The sequence below is a fragment of the Tachyglossus aculeatus genome, unplaced genomic scaffold (assembly GCF_015852505.1).
Source record: "Tachyglossus aculeatus isolate mTacAcu1 unplaced genomic scaffold, mTacAcu1.pri scaffold_87_arrow_ctg1, whole genome shotgun sequence".
NCBI classification, from domain to species: Eukaryota; Metazoa; Chordata; class Mammalia; order Monotremata; family Tachyglossidae; genus Tachyglossus; species Tachyglossus aculeatus.
Genome location: NW_024045095.1, coordinates 1,196,975 through 1,208,863, shown reverse-complemented (window position 1 = coordinate 1,208,863; position 11,889 = coordinate 1,196,975).

Below are 11,889 nucleotides of genomic sequence, written 5' to 3'. Positions count from 1 at the left end.
AGCGCTGAGCTTGCTGCAGGAACCATCTCGATTCATCGAGGTTGGGCCTCTGAGCCCCTTGGAATTTCAACCAAGGAAAACACAGAGTTTTGGTTTTCCTCTCGGGAGCCACTCTTTCATGGCCAGGGTAACGCTCTTAAGTCCCATGGTCGCATACCACATACAAAGCCTTACCTGGGCTTACGTTTACTCTTACGGATCTTGGATAAAATGGAGCCCAGGGCCTCAGAGTGTCCCCGTTGCCTCTGCCTGGTGCTGGGTGAGGGCGGGGAGAAATTGGTGAGGGGAGGAAGGGGGAAGATAGGCATGGTTCTCCATAGTTTCTTTTGGCTAAAGCCCCGAGGATTCAGGGCTGCAGTGAGATGAAAATGGGTACTGTTGGTAAGAGGGAAAGGTGTTCTCCAGCCCTGCCCTAGGATACCTGGCTTTCCTGAAAGATTTCATTCATTTGATCGAATTTATTGAGGGCTTACTGTGTGCAGAGCACCGAGCTCGCGCTTGGGAGACTACAGCAGAACAATAGAGAAGCATCGTGGCTCAGTGGAAAGAGCCCGGGCCTAGGAGTCAGAGGTCATCGGTTCTAATTCCGGCTCCGTCACATGTCTGCCGTGTGACCCCGGGCAAGTCACTTCACTTCTCAGAGCCTCAGTTCCCTCATTTGCCAAATAGGGATGAAGACTGTAAGCCCCCAGGTGGGACAAACCGATCACCTTGTATCCCCCCAGCGCTGAGAACAGTGCTTGGCACATAGTAAGCACTTAACAAATGCCAACATTATTATTATTAACAATAAACTGACACGTTCCCTGCCTGAAAAGAGCTTACAGTCTAGAGGAAACATCAGAGGCGCTGTTCTGGCTGAGTGGGAAATGGGGCAGGGGTGACTTCTGGCCACTAAACCTTGCTCGGGAATCTGTGGTTTGCGGGGCCGGGGGTCGGGAAGAGGGGGACAGGGGAGGACAAGCCAGGAGCATCGACTGCTACATGCTTGCCTGGCATGCTACGCTTTACCAAGATGGCGCTCGGGCAAGTGGGAGGACACGTCCTCCCACCATTCACAGAGTAGCGGCCCCGAGAGCTGGCGTTCGTGACGCTCAGGCGCGTGGCCACCCTCCCGCCCCCCACCGCCCGCCGACTCCGATCCGGGCGAAGGTGGAGCTGGGACAGGACCTACTTCCTTTCGAGCTCTCTCCTCCACCTCCCCCTAACCGAAACATGGCTCACCCTGGATGACACGGTCTCTTCTGCTCTCTCCAGCAGAAGCCCCTCCTTCTCTTACTCCCCCAGACTCACCGGAAATGGAGAAGGCGTCGGCATCCTTCTCGAACCCCAATATCGCTTTCGCCCCGCTGGCCCCACTTCTAACTTATTTTTAACGATTTTGACCCCTGTATCATGTTCCTTCTCTCGTTTCCCATGCCCACTCTGATCATCAGAGTCTTCAACATCCATATGGATGGCCCTGGTGACTCCTCTTCTGGCTGCCTTCTATCTTTCCTTGACTCTGCCTTCCAACCTCTTGCTCCACCCCACCTCGCCCACTCACCAATTTGGTCACACCCTCGACCTCATCATCTCCTACCGCTGTACTGTCCCCACCCTCACCAATTCTGAAATCCCTCTCTTCGATCATCATCTTCTCACCTTCCTCCTCACTCACACTCCTCCCCCCTGTAAATCTATACTACTACCTCCGCTCCCTCGACCCCATCCATCTTTCTCAGCGCATCACACGTCACATCGCCTCCCTATCCTCTCTACCCACTCTTGATAGCCAGATCACTGCTCTCAATTCCATCCCCTCAAAGCAACTCAACTCGCTTCCTTCCCTTTCCCATCACTGCTCTCGTACAACTAACCCACAGCCTTGGATCACTACCACTGTCCTCCTCCTTCGCTCTTATGCTCAAGCTGCTGAACGCTAATGGCAAAAGTCTAAACACCATGCCAACCTTGTTAACGTTAAATTTACCCTTTCCTGTCTTAACTCTGCCCTCTCCTGTGCCAGGCAAATCTAATTTTCCTCCCTTATTGACACCCTTGCCCATCATCCCCGTCAGCTGTTCCGTACATTTAACTCCTTCCTCAGGCCTCCGGTTCCTCCCCCTCCTCCATCCCTCACCCCCAACGATATGGCCTCCTACTTCGTTATTAAAATTAAGTCCATCAGGTCTGAGCTCCCCAAAGTCACCCTTCCCCCTTCTCCATTCCCTCCGCTCTCAACCCTCTCCGCTATTCTCCCATCCTTCCCGGCAGAATCTTCAGCTGAGATCTCCTCACTCCTCTGAAGTGCTACTCAATCCACCTGTGCTTCAAACCCCATTCCCTCTTATCTTATGAAATCTCTCTCCCCATCGCTCCTCCCATCCTTAACTTCCATCTTCAACTGCTCACTCTGCATTGGTTCCTTTCCCTCTGCCTTCAAACATGCCCACGTCTCCCCCATCCTAAAAAACCCCTCTCTTGACCCCACCTTCCCTTCTAGTTATCGCCCTTCCTTCTTCCTCTGTTGCATTTCCAAACTCCTAGAACTAGTCGTCTATACTCGCTGCCTCGAATTCCTCAATACCAACTCTCTCTTAGACCCTCTCCAATCTGGTTTCCATCCCCTATACTCCACGGAAACTGCCCTCTCAAAGGTCACCCATGACCTCCTTCTTGCCATATCCAACGGCTCCTACTCTATCCTACTCCTCCTCGACCTCTCAGCTGCCTTCGACACTGTGGACCACCCCCTTCTCCTCAACACGATATCCAACATTGGCTTCACAGACTCCGTCCTCTCCTGGTTCTCCTCATCTCTCCGGACATTCATTCCCAGTGTCCTTTGCGGGCTCCTCCTCCCCCTCCCATCCCCTTTCTGTAGGGGTTCCTCAAGTATCAGTTCTTGGTCCCCTTCTGTTCTCTATCTACAGTCACTCCCTTGGTGAACTCATTCACTCCCACGGCTTCAACTATCACCTGTACGCTAATGACACCCAAATCTACAACCCCGCCCCTGCTCTCTCTCTCTCCCTCCAGGCGCATATCTCCTCCTGTCTTCAGGACATCTCCATCTGGATGTCTGTCCGTCATATGAAACTCATTATATCCAAATCTGAGCTCCTTATCTTCCCTCCCAACCCCTGTCCTCTCCCTGACTTTCCCATCAATGTAGATGGCGCTACCATCCTTCCCGTCTCACAAGCCAGCAACATTGGTGTCATCCTCGACTCCGCTCTCTCATTCACCCCACATATCCAATCCGTCACCAAAACCTACCCGTCTCACCTCCACAACATCGTCAAGAACCGCCCTGTCCTCTCCATCCAAATCACTACCTTGCTGCTTCAGTCTCTGGATTACTGGAATACGATTGGATTACTGCAGCAGCCTCCTCTCTGATCTCCCATCCTCCTGTCTCTCCCCGCTTCAGTCTATACCTCATTCTGCTGCCCGTATTATCGTTATACAGAAACGTTCAGGGCACATCATTCCCCTCATCAAAAATCTCCAGTCAGATTGTCTGTCAACCTACGAATTATGCCAAAACTCCTTACTCTCGGCTTCAAGGATCTCCATCACCTTGCCCCCTCCTACCTCACCTCCCTTCTCCACAGCCCAGCCTGCACCCTCCGCTCCTCTGCTGCTAACCTCCTCACTGCCTCGTTATCACCTGTCCTGACATCGACCCCTGGCCCACTTCCTTCCCCTGTCCTGGAATGTCCTCCCTCCACACACCCACCAAACTAGCTCTCTTCCTCCCTTCAAAGCCCTACTGAGAGCTCACCTCCTCCAGGAAGCCTTCCCAGACTGAGCCCCATTTTTCCTCTCCTCCTCCCCATCCCCCCGCCCTACCACCCTGCCCTCACCACACCCTCGAGTCGATGCTCCTGGCTCGTCCTCCACTGCCCCCCCCTCCCCCGGCCCCACAAACCACAGATTCCCGAGCAAGGCTTAGTGGCCAGGAGTCACCACTGCCCCATTTTCCACTCAGCCAGAACAGCGCCTTTGATCTTTCCTCTAGACTGTAAGCTCTTTTCAGGCAGGGAACGTGTCAGTTTATTGTTAATAATAATAATGTTGGTATTCGTTAAGTGCTTACTATGTGCCAAGCACTGTTCTCAGCGCTGGGGGGTTACAAGGTGATCGGGTTGTCCCACCTGGGGGCTCACAGTCTTCATCCCTATTTGGCACGCGCCTCACCACAGAACTTGTATTTATTTGTACAGATTTATTACTCTATTTATTTTACTTGCACGTATTTACTACACTATTTTGTTAATGATGTGCATATAGCATAATTCTATTTATTCTGACACCTGTCTACATGTTTTGTTTTGTTGTCTGTCTCCCCCTTCTAGACTGCGAGCTCGTTTTTGGGTTGGGACCCCCTCTATATGTTGACGCCTTGTACTTCCCCGGAGCCTAGTACTCTGCACACAGTATGTGCTCAAAATTACTATTGAATGCATTATAATAATAAGTGCAAGGTAATAGGATTTCAACCCCATTTTAGGGATTCATTCATTCATTCAATCGCATTTATTGAGCGCTTACTGTGTGCAGAGCACTGTACTAAGCGTTTAGCACTGTACAGAAATGGAGAAACGGATGAAGAAACGGGCTGTACAGGATGAAGAAACGGAAGCACAGGGAAAATAAGTGACTTGCCCAAGGTCAAGCAGCAGAAAAAGGGTGAAGTGGGCATTAGAACACAGGTCCTCTGGCTTGCAAAATTGACTGCTATGCTGTGCTGTTTCCAACTGTCCTGTGCCCAGTCCGGTACAAATTCGTCTCCCAATATTTCTATGTCTTGTAACCTTAGTTTTAGTGCAGAAAGTTCCTTTGTTTCCTGTCCTTTTTTCCCATTCCCCTGCCTCCCAAGTGGCATCGTGTTCTCGAGGAGTGGAGAGTGGATAGGGAAATGCGGTGGTCTCCCCCTCTATACTGTAAGCTCCTTATGGGCAGGAAACTCTGCTATACTGTACTTTCCCAGTGCTTAGTACAATGCTCTGCACAAAGTAAGCGCTCAATAAATACTATTGAAAGAATGAATGGTGAGTATTCAATAAATATTGCGCTCTTTCAAGTGCTTAGTAGTAAATGCTTAATCAATACCACTGATTGATTGATTGATTTGTTTGTGTCTATCAGCTATGTGGTATTATACTCTCCCAAACGCTCAGTACACTGTTCTGCATGCAGAAAGTGCTCAATAAATATGTGATTGATTGATTAATTGATTCAGTCCCCCTATAGACCGTAAACCCATTGTGGGAAGGGAATGCATCTATTAACTCTGTCACATTGTCTAGATTGTACTCTTCCAAGTACTCAATTAATATAATTTATTGATTGACTGATTGATTGATTGTCTGAAATCAGGTCCTATCACAAGATGCCTAAAGGCCTCTCGCCAGACGTTGCCAACATCTCCACAGTGATGGAATTCCTCCTGCTGGGATTCTCGGAGGTCCAGGAGCTGCAGCTCGTCCAGGCAGCGCTGTTCCCCCTAGTCTACTTGGCAGCCCTGACAGGGAATCTCCTCATCGTCCCAGTCACCGTCCCCGACTGGCGCCTCCACACCCCCATGTACTTCTTTCTCAGGAACCTGTCCCTCATCAACCTCAGGCTTATCTCCGTCAGAGTTCCCCAATACATCCACAACTCTCTGACCGACCGTAGATCCATTTTGCTCCTGGGTTGTGCTGCCCAACTTTATTGTTTTTCTTCACTGGAAAGCGCCCTGCTCACGGTGCTGTCCTACGACCGCTACGCCACCATCTGCCGCCCCCTGTGCTACGAGGTCATCATGGACCGAGGGGCCTGTGGGAAGATGGCTGCCGCCTCGTGGCTCAGCGGGCCTCTCTCCGGTCGAGTGCACACCGTCAACAGACAACAGTCTAGAAATTGAGACAGACATTAATATAAATAAATGACTAAATATCAGATATGGACATACGTGCGGCGGGGCAGAAGGTGGAGTGAATAAGGGGTGCAAATCCAAGTGCAAATCCAAGTTGACGCAGAAGGGAGTGGGAGAAGAGGGCTTAGTTGGGGAAGGCCTTTTGGAGTAGACATACCTACATTATGGCTTTGAAAGCGGGGAGAGTCATTGTCTGTTGGACATGAAGAGGGATGACGCTCCAGACCAGAGGCAGGATGTAGGAGAGGTGTCGACATAGAGATAGACGAGATGGAGGTACAATAAGTAGTCTGTCATTAGAGGAGCAAAGTGGGAGGGCTGGGTTATGGTAGGGCAACAGGGTGGTGAGGTAGGAGAAGGCAAAGTGATGCGGAAATGTCTATTTGACTCTTGGTAAATGGGTCTTGGCTCTACGTTTTCCTCAGAGCCATCCCCTCACACCCAGCACATTCTTCAGGGCGACCTGCATGATCCTCTTCCTCAGGATTGTCCCCTCATGCTCAGCCCCCTCCTCATGGCGGCCTTCATGTGTCCCTGTTCCTCAGGACTATTCCCTCATAGCCAGCCCCTTCCCCAAGGCGGCCTGTGTGTCCCTGCTTCTCAGAGCAATCCTCTCACCCGCAGTCTCCTCCCCATGGAAGCCTTCATTTGTCCCTTTCCTTAGGACCATGCTGTCACACCCAACAACCTCCTCAGAGTGGCCTTCAGGTCGCTGTTCCTCAGGCTGCAGATGAGGGGGTTCAGGTCTGGGGACACCACAGAGTAGAACCCGGACACCACCAGGTCCAGCGCCGAGGGGGAGTCTGATACGGGCTTGAGGTAAGCCAAGGTTCCGGTCGAAAGAAAAAGCGTGATGACGGCGAGGTGGGGCACGCAGGTGGAGAAGGCTTTGGCCCTAGTCTCGGTGGACGTGAACCTCAGCACGGCTGAGAAGATGCGATGTAGGAGACGAAGATGGAGACGAAGCAGATGAAACTGAAGCCGATATCCATAGCCACGCTGACGTCAAAGACAACGTGCGTTTCCGAACAGGAGATTTTCAATAAGGAGGGGACGTCACAGAAGAATTGCTGGATCACCTTGGTCTCACAGAAGCTTAATGTGAATGTCCTGGCTGGGTACATCGTCCTGAAAAGCCCCTCGCTGAGCTAGAAGGCGGCACCTTCTTCCCACTGGCCTCTCGGTCCATGATGAGGTCGTAGTGTACGGGGTGGCAGGTGGCGGCATAGTGGTTATATGCTGCCACTTCGTCGTGAGGAGGGACAGCTCTGAAACAGCAAAGAAAACCATTAAGAAGAGGGGGGCATCATAGCTCAAGAGGGGTATTTCTCTACGGTTGGTCAGGGAGTTGTGGATGGATTTGGGAACGGTGACGGAACTGAGACACAAATCACTGAAGGACAGGTTCCCGAGGAAGAAGTACATGAGGGTATGGAGGCGCCAGTCGAGGGCGGTGACGGCGACAATGAGGATATTCTCTGTCAGGGCCGCCAGGTAGACCCAGGAGGAACAGCGCAGCATGGACCAGCTGCAGATCCCGGACCTCCGAGAATCCCAGGAGGAGGAATTCCGTCATCGTGGAAATGTTGGCCATGGCCGACGGGATGACTTTAGGCATCTTGTGGTAGGACCTGATTTCAGACAATCAATCGATCAATCAATCAATCGTATTTATCGAGCACTTACTGCCTGCAAAACGCTATGCTAAGCTCTTGGGAGAGTATGCTATAAACAGTGTATCAGAGTTGGTAGACACATTCCTTGCCGTCAGTGAGCTAACGTTCTGGAGTAGGGGACTGGCATTTATAGTAATGAATGATTTACAGATATGAATATAAGTGCTGTGAGGCTGGGGTGTGAGGGGGTGAATACAGATAAGGAAGTAACGTGGCTTAGTGGAAAGAGCACGCGCTTTGGAGTCAGAGGTCATGGGTTCAAATCCTGACTCTGTCAATTGTCAGCTGTGTCATTTTGGGTAAATCACTGAAAATCTATGTGCCTCAGTTACCTCATCTGTGAAATGGGGATTAAGACTGTGAACCCCCTGTGGGAGAACCTGATCACCTTGAAATCTCCACAGTGCTTAGAACAGTGCTTTGCACATAATAAGCGCTTAATAAATGCCATCATTATTGTAAAGATGAAAACACTCAGAGAGAAGGTTCGAGACTTAAAGCTAATTATGGGAGGGGAACATTTCTGCTAATTCTTCTGTGTGGCCTTGCAGAAGTCACTTCACTTCTCTGTGCCTCAGTCACCTCATCTGTAAAATGGTGATTAAGACTGGGAGCCCCATGTCAGACAGGGACAATGTCCAACCTGATTTGCTTGTGTCTACTTTGCTTAGTACTGTGCCTGGCACATAGAAAGCGCTTAACAAATACCACAGTGATTATTATAAATTCTGTCATAACGTTCTCTTCAGAGCACTTAGTACAGTGCTCTGCATATAGTCAACACAAAAAATACCACTGATTGATTGCACAATGGGGCAATATCGTGGAAGGAACCTCGTCTTGTCATTTCTGTCTTGGTTCAGGACAAATCCTTTCCCCAGTCATGAAGCCCATTTTATTCTTCATTATCAGCAAAGACCAAGGCTACACAGATTCCCCTGCTTACTTTGTTACATACGTCCATCTCCCCTCTCTTCAAAAGCCTCCAGTGGTTACACAACTCTCTCCTTATCAACCACCGACTCACATCAGCTCTTTCCCTTGTACCGGTTAACTAATCTCGTGCTACAACCCCGCCCGGACACCTTGATCCTCTAATGCCAACCTATTCGCTGAACCTTGATATCATCCATCTCTCCACTGACTCCTTTCCACAACCTCCCTCTGGCTTGGAATTCCCTCCTCCTTCATAGCCAACAGATGATCAATCTCCCCTGCTTCAAAGCCTTATCAAAATCATACCTCCTCTCAGAAGCCTTCCCTGACTAACCTCTCACACCATCACTCTATTTCCACTCCCTTCTGGATCGCCTATGAACTGAGGTCCGTACCCCTTAAGCACTCTGATACTCACCCCAGCCCCAGAGCATTTATATGAGAAGGATGGCTTATATGTGAAGAAGCGTGTTTAAGTGGAGAGAGCACGGGTTTGGGAGTCAGAAGTTGTGGGTTCTAATTTCGCTCCATCTCTTGTCCTCTGTGTGACCTTGGGCAAGACACTTCACTTCAGTTACATCATCTATAAAATGGGGATTTAAACTGTGAGCTCCACGTGGCTCTACCTTGTATCTACCCCAGTTCTTAGAACGGTGCTTGGCACATAGTAAGCACTTAAGAAATACCATTATTAATATTATTATAACCATATTCTTATTCTTTTCTGCTTCCCCTATCTGTAATTTAATTTAATGTCTTTCTTCCCCTATCAGTAAATTATTGGTATTTATTAAGCACTTACCATGTGCAGAGCACTGTCTTTAACACTTGGGAGAGTTTAGTACAACAAATTGATGGACATATTCCCTGCCCACAAGAAGGGTGAGACAGAGATTACTAGGTCGTAAGGACCTTTTGATCAGGAATTGGGTCTACCAACCCTAATTCTCACGTGTTCAGTGCAGTGCTCTGAGAACAGTATGTGTACAATAAATACTATTAATTGATTGATTGATACTGTTATTATTACTATTAGTAATATTTATATATCTATGAAGATGTAGACATATATCTATACCTCCAGACTGTAAATTCCTCCTGCAAGCTCGTTGTGGGAAAAGAACGTGTTGTACTCTCCCAAATGCTTCTTAGAGTGCTCTGCACACAACAAGTGCTCAATAAGTATGATTGATCAATAGATCTAGGCACTGATTGATTGATGGATCGATACTACTAATATTGCTACTATTCCTAATCTTCATATGTGTGATTGAATGATGCAACTAATATCATTACTAACATTCCTAACTTTCACATATCTTCAGGGAGCCAGGAATAGACAATCACTCAGTCAATCAATCATTAGGATTTGTTGAGCAATTACTATATGCAGGCCACCGGACTAAACTTTTAGGAGAATCTAATACAATAAAATCAGCAGACGATTTCCCTGCCCTTAACACATGGAGAAATTCCTCCTTTCTTAGATTTCTCTTCTGATCTGGACCTGGAACTGGGTCAGCTCTATTTATCTCGTATAAATCGGTGCAGGAACAGAGGAAATATCCCATTTCTGTACCTCAACTTTCCCCTGCTCCTCTCTGGAGTCACCAAGGCCTGTATTGGGCTGGGGAGCACCAACCTCTGCTGAGAGAGAGGTTCACTCCATCTCAGACTCTTCCTGATCTGATTGTTCATTCATTCATTATACAATTGCATTTACTGAGGGCTTATTGGGTGCAAAGCAATGTTCTAAGTGCTTGGGAGAGTACAATATACCAATAAACATACACAGTCCTTTCCCACAACGAGCTTACAGTCTAGATACAGTCTTGTGTCTACCAATGCATTTAGAACAGTTCTTGGGCTATGTACATTTATTTTTGTCTCTGGTTCTGGACGCTGTTGGGGGTGACAGGAAGGTCTGGGTTGTGGGTGAGAGCTGTCAGGATCCTCCCTCCCTCTCTGGGCTCTCCAGATGGCTGTGCCGGGTAGTTTCCTGGGGGATTCCCCGTGGAAGGACAGTCCCAGGGCTCCGATGAAACAGCTGACTGTCCAGCATTCTCGGAAGGCAGGGATCTCCATGTGTTCCGGCCCTCACAACCTAAATAACTGTGCAGTCTTATGTGGTTCTCAATCTGGGACTCCTTCCTAAAACAACGTCAATGGACTAATTATCATTCCCTTTCCAAAATCAATAAAAACCCTGGAGATTTGAACCTCATTTCATGTCAGGAATTAGGACCATCTGAATATCTCAGCACAAGCAATGTGGCCTAATGGAAAGAGCACGGGCGTGGGAATCAGAGGACCTGGGTTCTAATTCCAGCTCCACCGCTGGTCTGTTGTGTGACCTTGGGCCAGTCGCTTCACTTCACTGTGCCTAAGTTCCTGCCAATGAGAAATGAGGATCCAATACTTGTTTCCCTTTTACTGTGAGGCCCATGTGGGATCTGATCATTTTGTATCTACACCAGTGCTTGGCACAGAGTAAGCACTTAACAAATACCATTTTAAACAATAGGGGGGTGGTAGAAGAGGGAAGCAGAGAATTGTTGGAGGGATTAAATCTAAGTGGGCCTCACTGCTCAAATGCCTTGTTCTAAGGAACAGCAGTAGGGTACTATATGACCTCCCAGAACTTTATTGCAGACTTTGCAGACTCTGGCGGCAAGCATGAACAGAAACCATTTTAGGGAAATCTGGCACAGGACCTATTTTAGAATGCATCAAGGGGTGACCATTTTGGGAGTAGTAGCAATCAATCAATCATATTAATTAAGCGCTTACTATGTGCAAGGCAATGTACTAAGCATTTGGGAGACTACAATATAACAGAGCTGGTGGACATGTTCCCTGTCCAAAACGAGATTACTGTCTAGAGAGGGAGACAGACATTAATCTCGACATTAAGTGCTTAAGGGGTGCACAACCAATTTCAGAGTCGAAGCAGAGGGGAGAGCAGACAAGAAAAATGGGTTTCAGCCACAAACTTTCCTCAAGACGGCCTTCATGTCCCTGTTCCTCAGGCTGTAGATGAGAGGTTCAGGGTGGAGGGCACCACGGAACAAGAGGCGGACACCAGCATATCCAGCGTCGCAAGGAAGTCTGACACGGGTTTGAGATATGCGAAGGTTCCGGTCGAGAGAAAAACGGTGACGACAGCGAGGTGGGGCAGGCAAGTGGAGTAGGCTTTGGCCTGACTCTCGGTGGACGGGAACCTCAGTACGGCCGAGAAGATGTGGATGTAGGATACGACGATGGAGACGAAGGAGAAGAAACCAAAGGCGATACCCATAGCCATGTTGATGTCAACGACAACGTGTCTTTCCTGAGATCTTCAGTAAGGAGGAGATGTTGCAGAAGAAC